The sequence below is a fragment of the Lontra canadensis genome, unplaced genomic scaffold (genome assembly GCF_010015895.1).
Source record: "Lontra canadensis isolate GAN:19392208 unplaced genomic scaffold, GSC_riverotter_1.0 scaffold1, whole genome shotgun sequence".
NCBI lineage: Eukaryota > Metazoa > Chordata > Mammalia > Carnivora > Mustelidae > Lontra > Lontra canadensis.
Genome location: NW_022630995.1, coordinates 123817667 through 123834809, shown reverse-complemented (window position 1 = coordinate 123834809; position 17143 = coordinate 123817667).

Sequence of the window (17143 nt, the reverse complement as noted above, 5' to 3'; positions counted from 1 at the left end):
TGTATCTTTGGAGTATATACCCAGTAGTGCAATTTCTGGGTTGTAGGGTACCTCAATTTTTAACTTTTTGAGGAAACTCCATACTGTTTTCCAGAGTGGCTGCACCCATTTAAGTACCCACCAACAGTGTAAGAGGAGTTGAAAATAGGGACAGTTTTGTATATCACTATGTTCCTCCCAAACTATCACAGGGTTTAATAAATATTTGTGTAATAAATAAATCAGTTATTTACCATAAGATTGGCTATAAAAGTCAAGTATAGTGACAAATCACCCAATACTTTCCTTTCATTTTGATTTTACTATTACCAGGAATTAGAAAACTTCTGTCACACTGATTTTATTTACTTGTACAAAAGAAAATTGATTTTTTGAGGCCTCACCTTCAATAAAATGAGACAATTTTAAAGAGGTATAATGATATACCACATGCTTTGAAACTGCAAAACAACAAATAATATAAGTGAATGCCATTTGTTCTTCTTAAACCTAGAATGGTTTGAAAAATGTAGGACTGCTTTTATGAGTGATCAATAAATAGAAGAATTGATTTCACAAGTTTTATTGCATTAAATTCTGAGTAGTTTCAGTAAACTTGTAGTGAAATTTAACAAGGAGACAATTTCATGAGTATTGGTGTCTATTTTTATCTGAGCTTGGAATTATCTGGTGTTTGGGAAGCCATTACTTCTTGCCAGGTGAGGGTTAGACAATTCACAGTTTCTACTCTGAGTCAGAATTCCCCTGAAATGAGTTGAGAAAGCATTTGGCTGAAGAATGAGTGTTTGTCTCCTCAGTAGTTGAGCCATGGAAGCCTTGTACAAATTTGCTTCCAACAATTCAAAAGTCAAACATTCATCTAAAGAATAACATTCAATGTGGGACATAACATATCTTTGTAGCCTTGAGAGATCAGAGGTGGGACTGAGTGCTATAATATTGTGTAACCCGGGCTAGGATGGAAAAAAAAAATGTTTTCACAGGTCATTTAAAAATTCATGCAGTGAAGATTGCTTTTGTTCAACACTTGGGTGTCTTCTACATAAGATATTTGAGTTGCTGTGCTCAAAGAGGATGAGGTAAAGGCTCCCCAGAATTACAGGCTGACAGGATTGCTACTGGAAACTAATTTAATCTATTTTAAAAGTTCAGTGTGAATAAGCATTTTTGTATAACTTTCCTAGTCATAAATACAATTTCAATTTAATATTTTAGTAAGACATTTGCTTTTAATCTCTATCAATTAGTTCTGGAATAATTTTAGAGATATACTCTCCTGATTCTTCAGATTTTCAAGAGGAATTTAGACATTTTTAAAATAGACTTATTTATTTAGGAGAGAGAGAGAATGAGAGTGGGGAGGAGCAGACGGAGAAGGAAAGAGAGAAGCAGACTCCTCACTGAGCATGCAGGGAGCAATGTGGGTCTCAATCTCATGACCCTGAAATCATGACTCTGAGTCAAAATCAAGAGTTGGACGTTTGACCAACTGAACCACCCAGGCACTCCTCATTATTTTTCTTAAATCTGTCAGTGGATTTCTCTTCTTAGAGTTCAAAATCTCAAAATGCTTGGAATATCACATTAAAATCTTCCTCATCAGGCCACTGAGACCTCTACATTTCCTTTGTGGTCATTCTCTCAAGATGGAGTTTCTACAGCCTTCTCGAGATACCGGCCACTCTTCAACACTCTATTAAATATAAAAACACTTGCATTTATTAAAAGCAAAAATAGAAATAAAATGTACTTTGTCTTTATTATCTTCCCATACATGAAAACTACTCTCTGGATGTGTTTTGTGGGGATTAAAAAAATAAATAAGTGAATAAACACTAACGTTGGTTGAGTGCTTACTACTTTCTGTGCATATGTTAGTTCAATTAAGTCATACAATAGCTCAATGAGGTTAGTGCTTTCCAATTATTCTCATTTTTATAGATGAGGAAACTAAAGCTTAAAGTCACTTAAAGTCTTTAAGTGACTTGCCAAGGACGCAGAGTGAGAAAGTGATTAGATTATAGTTCAAAACCAGAAAGTCTGATTTGAGAATCTATGCTTTTTCCTTCTTTCTTTCTTTTTTTTCCATTGAAAAAGAATATTACAATATACTTCTTAGGAAAATTTTACCTAATGTACAGTATTTTTAAGGAATAATATTAAAAACTTGCCTTTCAAATACTATGTTGTTTTAAATAAAAAAATTAAACAGTAACATTGATTAGTGAGATATCTTTAATAGCTAAGCTACTCAATTTGATTTCAGATCCTATCAAACAGTAACAGATTCTAATATGGACTTTGAAAATGTTTTATTCACTCTTTCAAAACTCCCTTATTTCCAAAAGGATTAGAGAAGGTTTACAGTAAAGAGATAAAAATAATGGCTCCACTACATCAATGGTAGAGAAAAGTAAGGAATTTGGATGAGGATAACTCACGATAAAGTAAATCATTGTACATGAAAATCCGAAGATTCCCTAGAAAGCAAAGTACAAGGAAGGAAAACCACTGAGCATGTAAACAAGGGAGACCCACTACTCCTGGCTGCCCTATCCTTCATGAGCTAAGTGATGGATCTCATTCATCTTTTTGTGCAGCTCTCATCAGCGTGAGTTTGATGTTATGACCATGGCCATGAGAGATGTGCAGAATCCAACCTGATGGCATGTAGGGTCTATAAAACTTGCAGACTGCCAGACAGGGAAAATATGAAAAGAATACAAAATAGAGAATTCTGCTTACCCAAATCAGGCAATAAATTTAAAAGGGGCTATTAAAGGATGACATAAGTGTATGAAGGATCCAGTGGAATGGCATTAAAAGTGTTTTTAGAGCCAGACAAGAAAGCACTCAAAGGTATTAGGGGAGCCAAAGGTTTGCAATATTCAGCCAAGCATAAAGCCCTTAGTAACCATCTCCGTGTGGCTACGGAATTCTTTAGTAGAAGAAGTGAGGAGGTAAATAAGGTAAGAATAAGAGTAAGGCAGTGGCTATTTTGAACCCTCTGAAGTTCAGAGTCCGTGTTCTAATTTACAAAAAGGAGGGTTTGGCTGGTGGGGTTCTCAACAGTGTCAAATCTCATGTATTATGCAAACATCTCTAGTTAGATAGGCAACATATGCACACTTATTTCCTTTATTGGTCTTTCAATGCCATGAAGAGTTAGAATTCTATTGTTTTAAAGGGTGAAGTAAATTAAGCTTTAAAAACCCTCTTTGGTATTTTTTTTTTTGTACATGAATTTGTGTCCTTTATTCTTTTTTTTTAATTTAAATATTTTTTTTAAATTTACATTTTTTTAATTTTATTTTTTTAATAAATATATAATATATGTTTATCCCCAGGGGTACAGGTCTGTGAATTGCCAGGTTTACACACTTCATAGTATTCACCATAGCACATACCCTCCCCAATGTCCATAACCCCACCCCCCCTCCCAACCCCCCTCACCCCAGCAACCCTCAGTTTGTTTTGTGAGATTAAGAGTCACTTATGGTAAAAACCCTCTTTGTTAATTTTGTGAGTGACTTGTGCTTATCTTCTCTTTGGCATATGAATTGTTTGAAAACACTTAGAATACTAGACTTGCTAACTTGAAATTTAAAGTATGTTATTGGAAATTTGAATATAGACCTGAGAAATTATGTTAAAAAATTAAATACATTGGGATACCTGGGTAGCTCAGTCAGTTAAATGTCTGCCTTTGGCTCAGGTCCTGAACCCAGGGTCTGGGATTGAGCCTCATGTCTGGCTCCATGCTCAGCTGAGAGCCTGCTTTTCTCTCTCTCTCTGCCTCTCTCCCTGCTTGTGTGTGCTCTCTCTCTCTCTCTCTCTCTCTTTGTCAAATAAATAAAAAGAATCTTTAAAAAAATTAAGTAAACATTTATTAATTTTATAAAAAATAAAATTTGTAAAATACATATATATATGTTAGAGTAATAGAAATGGCTTATATATTTTTGAAAAGGATTTGTTTTGTAGTGGAGTAAATAGAAGTAAATAGAAATAATTGAAAGAGGTGATTAATCATTAGTTAAAGGCCTTGTTGAATGTTATTGTTTATTCATTAGATTTATAAAGTGTAAAAAATAGATTTATAAAGTATAAAAAATTTAGAGTTGGACTTAATGATTTAGAAAAACCATAGTCTTGAATTTAGATTTCTATTGAATTGGATATTAATTCTAAAAAATCCTTATTAGCTGTAAGGTCATGAAAATCCCATGACACGTGTACCTAGTATGTACTCTGTAACTGTTCATTAGTCAAAACGGGAAGGAGAATTGGAAGTGAGAAAATACATGTGCAGGCATGAGATTCTTCCAGGCAATAATTTATTTGGAAAGGAATAAAACACAGCCACTTTGGAAGAGTTGACAGTTGCCTAGAAAACTAAACTTACTCTTACTGTATGATCCTGCTATCATATTCCCTGATATTTACCAAAAGAGTTGAAAACTTGAGTCCACACAAAAATCTGCAAACAGACATTACAACAGCTTTCTTCATAATTACCCAAACTTGGAAGCAACCAAGCTGTCCTTCAGTGGAGACTGGAAAGATAAACTAGTACATCCAGACAATAGTGTTAAGAAGAAAAGAGCTATCCCTACCCCCAAACCCCTCACGTTGCATCTCCACTTCCTCATAATCAGGGAGATCATGATAGTTGTCTTTCTCCGACTGACTTATTTTGCTAAGCATGATACCCTCTAGTTCTATCCATGTCGTCGCAAATGGCAAGATTTCATTTTTTGATGGCTGCATAGTATTCCGTTGTATATATATACCACATCTCAAGCCATGAAAAGACACGGAGGACACCTAAGTGCATATTACTAAGTTGGAGAAGCAAATCTTAAAACACTACATACTGCACAATTCCATAACATATGGAAAAGACAAAACTCTTGAGATGCTAAAAAGATGTGTGGTTGCCAGAAGTTAGGGGTGGGGAGGAATGAATAGGCAAAATATAGAAGATTTTTCAGGTAGTGAAATACTCTGAGTGATACTGTTACCATGGATACATGCCATTATACATTTGTCCAAACCCACTGTATATGCAACAGTAAAAGTGAAGTGAGCCTTTGAGTCATTAGGGAGGGTCACTGTAGGTTTCTCATTTGTCACAGTCTACCAGTCTAGTGGAGGATGTCAATGGTGGGGGATGGCATGCATGTGTGGGGGCAGAGGGTATATCGGAAATCTCTATACTTACATCTCAATTTTGCTCTGAACTTAAAACTCCTCTACAAAGAGTCTTAAAAAAAAAGATTTCAACAATTTCTTACAAAAGAATTTTTCAGGCATACATTTATGTACGAAGAATTGTGCAACAGATATAAGGACAGAATCTTCAACAGCAATTTATAAAAGATGCTGGCACAATTTCCATATGTCGTTTTCTATGGTGGTCCTTAATATAACATAAGGTCTTATTGGTGAATTACTTTTGGGGAAAACTTGATAGTAAGACTTAATATTGAAATCTCTAGCCATCAATCAAACTGTGGGACTTCATTAATTGAGGAAATCAAGTTGACATTTTGTTAAAAAGTTGAAGGTACTGAAATATATTACTGCCTCATTTAAATACTATATATCTTTCATGAAAGCAGGATGTGGCTTTTATGTGGATAGTGTCAGATATTTTAGTCAAAGTTGTTTTGTATCTCTTCAAATTACCCAATAAGTGCTTGATTAAAACCCAATGTTTTTATGTTAATATATTGGAATAACCTGGAGGATTTTGAGAATAGCATTATTCAATTGTCTTTATTATTGTAAAATTGCCTTACTAAAGCTTGTATAAAAGTTTTTATTTTGAACAGATTTGGTCTGCCAAGAAAAGGAAGCTTAAAATTATCCCCTTAGGTAAATAAATTGCTTAACAAGTTGTGCTTAGATTTTTGGAATATTCCATCTGATGTTAAAGACAATCTTCCAGGGTCACCTGGGTGGCTCACTCCATTAAGCATCTGCCTTCGACTCAGATCATGATCTCAGGGTCCTGGGATCTAACCCGCCCCCTCTGCTCTACAGGGAGTTTGCTTCTCCCTCCTTCTGCCTGCTGCTCCTCCTACTTGTGCATGTTCTCTTTCTCTGTCAAATAAATAAATAAAATCTTTAAAAAAATAAAGACAACCTTCCAGAATTTATAATTTTTTTGTTTGTTTATTTTGGCATAGTTGGTGATAAGTTACTTTTATTTTTTCTGACAGTAAGTGAACAATGGGTTCTGTACTTTCCTTAAGACCATCATTAGGATATGGTATTGAAACTATGAAACCAATGTAGAAAAAAACTAATCTACTCTCTTCCCCCATCATCTTCTGCTACAGCATTCAGTGAAAATGTAGATACAGTAGAAACAGTGATAGTCTAGGAAAGGATAGAAAGAAATCTAGTCCCACTTGTCCTCATCCCCAATGAAATTTTGAAAGAAGAGAATACAGGGGTAATGTATCTTCTGCAGCTTCAAGCCTTAGGAAAGAAGAGTGTACTGAAGTGTGAGAAAAAACAAAGGAGGGGATTTTAGAAACCTGACATTACATCTGGTATTCTGGGAACAGACGACCTTCCAAACTGCTTTCTACTAACTAAGGAAGCCACACACACACACACACATACACACACACACAAACTCATTGGAATTTTATTGTTAAGTTAATAAGAGTTTTACTTCCTATATAATAAGGATGGAACAAGAATTCTTCTCTTGCTCTATAGGGTTTGGGAATGTTGAGCCTAAATGATGGTTGTTGTCAGAGGATATTGGTGAAGGAGGACAATGTTTTCTCAAAATTGTATCCTCAAATTTGGGGAACTTGTCTGTAGGCCACTGGCAGGGAATCATCCAGCAGTGAGGTCATAGGCCTAAGGAACATTTTTTAAAAAGATTTATTTATTTATTTCACAGAGAGAGAGATCACAAGTAGGCAGAGAGGCAGGGGGCGGGGATGGGGAGGGGAAGAGGGTCCTGCTGAGCAGAGAGCCCAATGCAGCCAATGTGGGAAATGATAGGGGATATGGAGAGAACTGTGCAATGTTGTCTCTATTGACAGACCAGCAACCATAAATAACAAGGGACAATGAATTATACTGGAGTTGTTACCAGCAGATTCCTGCATAATCTCTTGGGACAAGGCCAACCATCTCTCAGCTCAATGTTACCAGTCTAGGGAGCATTCTCAGCTGTCACCGCATGGCAAATACCAGCAGGATCCAAAGGGTGCCACATGGACCCAAGGAACACACCACTTTTCTGCAACAATAAGGTGCCATGAAACAATGTTATACAGTAAGAGGACACCTAATACTAGCATGAGAGACCGAGGGTTTTCTTTTGTTTTTGTTTTTTAAAGATTTATTTATTATTTTAGAGGGAGAGAGAGAGAGAAAATTCATGCATGTGAGTGGGGGAAGGGCAAAAAAGGGAGAGCGAGAGAGAATCCTCAAGCAGAGTCCCTGCTGAGCATGGAACCTGACTTGGGGCTCAATCCCAGCACCCTAAGATCATGATCTGTGTCGAAATCAAGAGTCAGACACTCAAATGACTGAGCCAACCAGGAGCCCCAAGACTGAGTGTTTTTATCCAAATTTTCCAAACAGAAATACCCAATGAGAGAGTGTCAATGTTTGGATTAATCTTAAATTATTTGTTGGACAAAATACAGGTTTATTTATCTCCTCTGCAACTCTGAAGAAAGGTCAAATGGATTTATAACAATTTTCTCTCCTTTTGAATGTAGTATGAGTAACAAGTTTACCCTGTCACATATAGGAAGACCATTTGGCATATTTAAGGATCTCTGTGAGTGTATCACTGTACCCAAAGCTGACAACAAATCTGTAGTCTAAATCAGAGAGGCAAGATACCTTGAGCTCACAGGTGAAATCCTAAGACAGAAAAGGGATGACAGAATGAGATACAAGACAGTCAACAAAGAAACAAAAGAAAGGTGGAGCCTTCAATAATTTTTATTAAGTTTCCTTATGACATTTAATGGAGGTGGACCTAGTTTCAGCAATGGCAATTTGAGTCTTATACACAGTGGCTGGAGATGTATCTGGAAAGTACATGCACTGGAGATGGGTGGACTCCAGAATCAAGCCTAAATAAGAACTTAGGGCTGGGAATGTGTACGTCAGGGAAAGTGTTGGAGGTCCGGGAAAGTTCCAGTGTCACCATGCTGTTCTCATGAGGACTGGTACACATTTCCCTCTCAAGCCTAGTGTCTGGGGCCACATACTATCAGTGATTTAGGGACTGGATCAAGGACGAAGGAGAGACTGGGGTGAATTCTTGGTTGTGAGGTACTAGCATGCACTTCTGGCTGCTTTTCATAGAGCCAAATGCTCACCCTTGGGTTTAAATGCACTCAGTGTCTGCCTGTGATCACATTTGAACTCTAAATGGGGATATGGCCAATGAGAAGGGAGCTGGGTCTCCAGAAGGACCTGCAGTCATTATTTGAGTTGTGAAATTCCACTTGGCCTGCAGGGTCGCCCATTAGATCAATTGGTAAACAGGTGAAAAACATTTTGGATAAAGACTTAGCTCTCAACTTTTTGGAAGGAGAAAACCTCCAGGATCAGAATCCATGCTCATTACAGGACTGCACTGATTTACCAAAGGTAGCATATAATTGTGAAATAATGTTTAAAAACATTCAATGCCAGAGTGTGTTTATCATTTGCATTTAGGTGCATTTTTCTTTGATTTTTTTTTTTTTTAGATTTTATTTATTTATTTATTTGACAGACAGAGATCACAAGTAAGCAGAGAGGCAGGCAGAGAGAGAGGGGAGGAGCAGGGCTGAGCAGAGAGCCCGATGTGGGGCTCGATCCCAGGACCCTGGGATTATGACCTGAGCCGAAGGCAGAGGCTTTAACCCACTGAGCCACCCAGGCGCCCCATATTTTTCCTTGTTTTAAAAAAAAATTGAGATAGCCATCCACCTCAGTAGGAGTTTTCATTGTTACAACAAGAATGTAGAGAGAATGAATGAGCTAATATTAATCATTAATCATTAATCAAATTAATTAATCATCAATCATTAATGATTAACTAATCATTAAACCACATTGGTTTGATTCAGAAAATAGAAATGTGTGTTTTTAGAACATAATTTCAATACTAACTACAGATGCTCTAGATCCCATGTGCCATGTCAAGAGGACAAGCACCTTCATTATTTAAAATTCTTTATCTGATTATTTCAATAGAGAAGAGGAAAGAGAAAAGCTGTGACATAGTCCTGTATTACACCATTCTGCACAGGAATTGGCTTTCCCAAAGGCCTGATTCCCAGCATTCTGACCCTGAAATTGTGCTGCGATAAGATTTCTGAATATGCATTAGAATTGATGCTTTCATCAAGATTACACTGCTGATCCTGGGGGACAGCCATTGGCTACATGTAAATCACTGAAGATGGATTGAAAATGTTTGGCAAATCTTAAATCACAAGCATTTTCTCAATTGAATGAACCATTGTAGCAATGATTAAACATAGAATAGTTCTCTCTAAAGTTGTTTTGTCCCTCAAAGATGGTAGTAGAATAGTATTATTATTCAATTTATTAAAAAGAAAGTTGGTATGGGGATTTGAAAGAAATAGCTGGTCTGTCATTTTTGGGAATTGGACGAACATACACAGAAGGAACTATACTGAGGCACTGAAAGACATACATAACTGTGCAATGATTGGGGTCATACACTACCCCAAATGGGATTTTAACAGTTTAGGTGGCAGATGTTAATGCTTTAGAATGTTTTATAAGTTTAGACTTTAAGTGGTGTGACTGTATTCTAGAAAGACAGTTTTCTAAGGTTTCTAAGGAATGGTATTAAAGTTTGGGGAAAAAATCTTATGCATATATCCCAGAAATTGATATATTTCAAATCTCAGTTACTTAGCCTCACCATGGTTTTCAATCTTGAATATAATGTAGCCAATAAATTTTAACAAAGAGCTTATAATAATATGGAAATCTTAACTTATAATGTTAAGTGAACAAAACCTCCAGGACCATTCCTTGTGTATTATTACCACAGGTGTGCGAGAAGACAGACAAAAGAAACTTTACAGGAACTAAAAAAAAACAGAACACAACTACAGCAACGTGGCTTTACCTTTGGGACATAAAAATATTCTTGGTTTGATTTTCAGTTTTCCACATGTTCCAAATTTTCTATAAATTTAAAATTTAATAATTAATAAGTGGCCTCATGTATTGAAATTATAAATGTCTGGTTTGAGAAGCAAGCATATTAGAACATTTTTTTTTTTAATTCCCAATGTTCCTGATGGCCAAAACAATATCTAATGGCTAAGAATCTTTTGGAGCAAATCGTTGACATTCTTCAATAATCTCTGAATCTACAACCACATCTCACCCTTCACATCTGTCTGTCCTTTGTGGTAGATCTTTATGCCTCAAAAATAAATATGTTTTTTCTCCTACGCATTAAAAACCTTCACTTCAAGAGTGTTCGTCTCTGTTGTCTTGATGATAAAGTCTACTTAACTTATGCTGTTATAACTGAAACAATAAATGCATTATTATCTTAGGTGTGTTCTTACATTAAAACATTGTCAGGCAAAACCAATTTTGAGTGTGCCATTTTTCTTTCATTCCTAATCTTTTTTTTTTTTTTTAACTGTATGTATAGATGTTGGGTGTGTCAACTGAGCTGTCGAGTGTACTTCATGTATTGGGATGAAATTCTGAGACCTTTGAAGCCTCCTTACCCTTCTCCCAGGAAGCTGTCTTAGAGACCTGCGAATCCATTGAAAGTGACATTCATTGATATAGTTGAACAGATAACACAGGAATTTCTAAGTATTTTTAAAATGCATGCTATTGAAAATAGTCCTGCCAAGGTTTAAAAGCAAAAGATGAATATGCTAAAAGAAAGAAAACAAAAGGTCATTATATTCTAAATAGTAGAAACTTGAAAGCCTCAGTTCTTGAAATTTCTATTGATGTAAGAGAATGAAAGAAATGTATGTCCGTGATGTGGGAGGTGAAGGGCTGATGAGGAAAGAGAAGGTATGACCAGATCACTGTTTTTAAGGATTCCTGAGAAGGGATTGGAAGCCAAGTACGAAAGTGGAAAATGCTAGCAATCCTCAGATCCAAGAACTGAGAAAGTTTGTGCCCCACTTCCTTCCTGGAACCTGGGATGAACAGCCAAATAGGCCTACTGTACAATGATGTGGGAATATCAAATTATAAATGGAAACATAGTTTATCTGCTCATGAGAGAGCCTAAGAAAGTATCCTTCTTCCTATGACTCTGAGTTTTCTTTTGGTTTTCTATGCCTACTACTCTGTGCCCAATTAGTACACATGGAAACAGTCTGCAAATTTAGGAGCCTGGCAATCAATACTGATCAATCAAAGATGATGGTAGATCTCAGACACCAACAGAATCTTAGAAAAAAAAAAAAAAAAAAAAGAAAAGAAAAGAAAGAAAGAAAGGAAAAGAAAAAAAGATAGAAGGACCCAGATCTGGTATCATTTGGAAATTTTTCATCTCAGCAGATACCGGGGGAGAATTGTGAAGGATGAGGTACCTTCCCCAATGCTGTGATGGCATGTAAGTCCATCCTCTTTCACATTACCAAAATTGAGATGGCATCTTGGTGACAAGCGACAGGAGAGAGGAATCCTTGAATTAGACTAGGTTTAAATCAGAATGATAAAATACTGAATTCATCTGCATTTACTTGGAAGTATCTAGATTACTCATTCTGTTATTAATGAGAATTGGGGGTTCAAGATTATTTCATGTAGTAATTCAACACAAAAACAGAGGTTTTTGATGACCTGTGAATCAATGATTTGTCTAGACACTGGGATGTTGTAGCGAAAAAGAGACAAAGTCAAAACCAGGGCTCGTGGAGCTTTAGTTCTAGAGTGGGAGGAGAAACATTGAAAATATACAAATAAAAATAGAACAAGTCAGGTAGTACATGCTATGAGGAGTAATGAATCAGAATAAGGGAGAAATAGCTTGGTGGGTGTTCTTTTAGACAGACTAAGCAAGGAAGGCTTTCTGTGGAGGTGGTCTTTCAGCAGAGACGAAAAGGAAGTGAGGGGGAACACTTTGTGGTGTTCCAAGGGAAGAACATTCCAGGTAAGAATAATAAGTGAATAGGTTTGAATAAAGAGTTACATATTTTTTCTGACTTGACAATCATAGAGCCTACATACAGTTTTTTTTTTTTTAAGATTTTATTTATTACTTGACAGAGAGATCACAAGTAGGCAGAGAGAGAGAGAAGGAAGCAGGCTCCCCACTGAGCAGAAAGCCCAATGCGGGGCTCGATCCCAGGACACTGAGATCACGACCCGAGCCAAAGGCAGAGACTTAACCCACTGAGCCACCCGGGCGCCCCTAATGTAACTTTCTTAATAAGGATGATACTGAATTAAGTTTTGTTACATAATGAAAAACACAGGATTTTAGGAGTTTGGTTACCTAAAGAATTTTGCTTAACAATTTATAGGTTAATTGGTAAACAACAACATCAACAAAACTCATGTCTCCTGAATTAGGTGTAGATAAGACAACCAGAAAGATTGGGGAGAAATTTAAAAACCTATACTCATATTGCTTTAAAGATATCTTAAGTTCTTATCCCAATATAAAGAAAATAAAACTAGAAATTGCTGGTTATTCAGTCAGAAACTTGTACCCAAATAAAACCTTGGCATAGCAACAGAAGATTTTTAATGAATTACTTTGATGTTTAAAGAAAAAGTATTAAAAACATATGCACATTGTATCTTTTTTGTGTTTTCATTACCAGATAATTTTTTTTTTAACCAATTGGCACAAATAGTGGTTCTATATATTGAGAACCTAACTTAAACAGGGAAGAATATAGGGTTTTAAATTATATATATGTTACTTATCATATATTATGTTATTTAATAATATAAATATTATTTATATATTTAATGAGATATGTATAAATAAAGAGTAAAATATGATTTTTCTCTACTTAGCCATTCAGCTCCAATGTAAATTTCCTCTGTAAATTCATTTTGGTGAATGAAGTTACTAGAGATAAGAACTCATGACAAAATATTATACACTATTTTAAAAAATTTTCAAATGAAGTCTTTCAAACACAAGAAGAGAGAAGACGAAAACAACAAGGAAAAGAGAGTGAGTGATATCCCAAATCTGTGGAAATGCTAGAGTTAAAACTTTAAATTCCTGAATTCTTTCTGAGACTGGCTATTATGTGTATGTACGTGGGAGTAAGACAGACTTGTAAATATGAACAACACATTGTACAGTCTACAGACTTTTCAATTAAGCTTACATCTTAGGGGAAAAAAAGGTTTTATTTATTTTTTATTTTTTGAAAAAAATGGTTTTAATACAAAAAAGAGTGAGATCAGCATTCTCAAAGCTAATTATATAGGAGTGAAGAATTACATTGGGTCAGACACAAACTATCAGGCCTACATTTCTTACCCACAAGAAACTTCATGGGACATGCTACAGAAGTCCTGGCTATCCTGTCTGAAATCAGTTTTCAGACTTAATATATTCTAGTATATTTCAGAAGTTATTCAAGACTTTGTTATTCAAAAGTCTATTCAAACCAATTTCACTCCTCCTTCACATTTTTTATCAGTAGCAACCTTACATGAGAGTAAGATTCTTTTCCAAACCACCTTTTATATTGCTTATTTTATTTTTAATTTTTTTATTTTAAAATATTTTACTTATTTATTTGACAAAGAGAGAGAGAGAGAGTGAGAGAGCACAAGCAGGGAGAGTGGCAGAGGGAGAGGGAGAAGCAAGCTCTCACTGAGCAGGGAACCCTACTTGGCTCAAGCCCAGGACCCTGAGATCATGACCTGAGTTGAAGACAAATGCTTAACTGACTGAGCCAATCAGAAGCCCCTATAGTTGCTTATTTTAATATCTTATTTAACTAAAGGAGCATTTCAAAATTTATGCAACACATCTAGATTTATATTCACTATTTTTGCTTCTACAGATTTTTATCTTATTTTCCTGAACTTTACTTTTAAAGCTGTTAAAAAAAAAAAAACTATCATTAAATCTCTTTTTCTAGGGGCACCTGGGAGGCTCAGTTTGTTAAGTGTCTGCCTTTGTCTCAGGTCATGATCTCAGGGTCCTGGGATCGAGTCCCACATCAGACTCCCTGCTCAACGGCGAGTCTGCCTCTGCTTCTCCCCCACCTCATGCTCTCTTGCACTCTCACTCTCTTTTTCTCTCTCTCAAACAAAAATAAATAAATAAAATCTTTAAAAAAAAATCTTTTTTTTAATATTAATCTCTACCATCCTTTGTGTTTCATTTCCCTTCTTGTAGTTTAGTTTAATTGTGTGTGTGTGTGTATGTGTGTGTGTGTGTATTCATAGTAGGAAACCACCCTCCACCCCAATCATACACAGAGCAGGCTGGAATGCTAAACAAATAGAGGAGAGTTGACCTATAGAAATATACAAATCCAAGGTAGACTGCACATAAATAAGCAATAAACAATCCCCCTGAGATTTTTGGAATTGTTTGTTACCTAGCATGGTCTAATATCTGATACAGACATATTCCTGTTGAAGATAGATAATAATATGCCAAATGAAAAAATAAATAGCTTAAACTGTACATAATAATCACCTTATCAGTCTAAGAACCACGAGTAAATTAGTCACACCAAGTGCAATTCAGAATATTATTGAGAGCTGAGATAAAAAGATATACTTGCAAAAATCACAGCCTTTGGAGCAAGTTAAATTCTGTCAGCTTCCTTTTCCTTGTGTGCATAATGAAGATGTGTCTTATAAACTCAGTGCAAGAATTGATATGGGTTATCATAGCATTTACTATGTAAGAAATCAATTAATGTTATTCAAAAAAATGTACCAGCTCACAAACCAAATAAATATCTTAGAAATCCTTCAGTTTTTTTTTTAATGGAAAGACATTCTCGAGTGGAAAAGAAAACAATTATACCATATATGAAGTTCTTGAAATCTAGTAAAATAAAGTTCAATCTAAAGAAAGAGATTGCTGTTAAGAAAATAGTTTTTTTTTTCTTTTAACTTCAGAGTTCCACGGTATATAATATTGTAAGCAAGGAATGTACAATATGCTTGGTAACTGAATGTGTTACGCTTCAAAATATATCCAACCTAACATTAGAAGCAAACTCAACAGCAGCTGGACCATTTTAAAGACTAATCTACTAGAACTTTTCAGATACATCTTTTGAAACTCCCTATAATTATGGCTCTTTGTAACATGTCATTTTTCTGTTTTATTAGGAACACAACAGTATAGTTAAATCACATATAATTTTTTTCTCTGAAACTGTTTTTAAAGCATGTTACTGTAAATGAATGCAAAACAGAAAAAAAAAGATACAACCATTTCCTAAAATAGAATATTCAAGTGTAATTGTCTTTGTATATCAGAAGCTAAACATGTTCTTTTTAACATATTTTATTTTCCCTTCTTAACTTTCAAAAAATCTTGTATATATTCAAACTAGCTAAATTTTATTCTATATGCATTCATCATTAGAAGAGTAATGTGATATATATGTAAATTTATTTATATAAATTTATGGTACTTATTCTGAAAATACAATCCGAATTTTATAATATTTCAAAATCATTTACCCTTGGATAATTAATGTTTAGTGGTGAAAATCTAAAATGAAAAAGTTCATCTCCAAAACAAAATTTATTGATTGGCCAATTTGTAGTTGATCTCTAATGGGAAAACACACAGGGTTAGGGACTTTTTGAGGGGACATTTGATTTTTATACAAGGTTATCTTTAAATAGGTGAAAATATACTGGTTAAAATAATCTAAGTAATGAAATGAACAATATGAAGATTTCATTCTGTCTTATTTTGTTTATATTTGATGAAATGTATTGATATTCAAAAAACCTGAAAAATATTCTGAACACAGTCATTGTATTAGTTTCTGTTGCTGCTATAACAAGGGACCATAAATCTAATGGCTTAAAACAACACACGTATGATCTCACAGTTCCAGAGGTCAGAAACCAAAAATAAGTCTCATAAGGGGTTCCTGGGTGGCTCAGTCAGCTAAGTTTCTGACTCTTAATTTCAGCTCAGGTCATGATCTCAGAATTGTGAGAGTGAACACATTCTCTCTCAGTCTCTTTCCAAAAAAAAAAAAAAAAAAAGCCTCATGAGCTAACACCAGGGTGTTAAAAGAGGTTTATTATTCTGGAGGCTCTAGAACAGAATTATTTCCTTGCTGTTTAGGTTTTACTGGCTGCCTGATTCCTTGGCTTTTGACTTTATCTTCCATCTTCAAGGCCAGCAACACAGAATCAAACTTTCTCTCTAACTTTCTTTCTTACTTTGCTTCCATTATCACATGATCTTCTGTGATTCTAATTCTACAGCCTCCCTCTTTTAGGTCTCCTTGTGAGTACATTGGGCCCATCTGGATGGTCCAGAATAATCCTCCCATCTCAAGATCTTTTATGTAACAACATCTGCAAAGTCCCTTTTCCACATAGGGTAACATGTTCACAGGCTTTTAAAGATTGGGGGATGGAAAACTTTCAGAGGCATTATTCAGTCTACCACAGCTATGCTTAATCTTTCTGAAATACCTAGATATGTGAAGAGGTAGGGCTTTTATCAATGCCATATGATTGCATTTTAAAACTCAAAAACTCAAAATAAATATGATTGAAATTTTAAAACTATTCTCAAAAATATATCAAAAACTCCAAATGGGAGCGTGATATTTTTTTAACTTAATAATCAGGAGGCCTGTAATTTTTCCATTTCTTTCTGAGAGAAACTCCTCACTTGATTTGTGGGAGTGATCCCTTCCTATTCCCCTCAGCCTCAGAGCTGTCATAGGCAACTCACTCAAACATAATCAATCCATTAGGAGACCTGCAGCTTATATGCTAACCTTGCAAAAGTTCTCTATCCAAATTTAGATAGTCTAGAATAATATTATTCTTGCCCTTTAGAATCTGCATGGTCAAATACAAAGCAAATTAGGCAGCATGTAATGACAAGTGAAATTAAAATGGAGATAAGGTGGTCAGAAAAAAAAATGCAGTATAGTCAATTAAA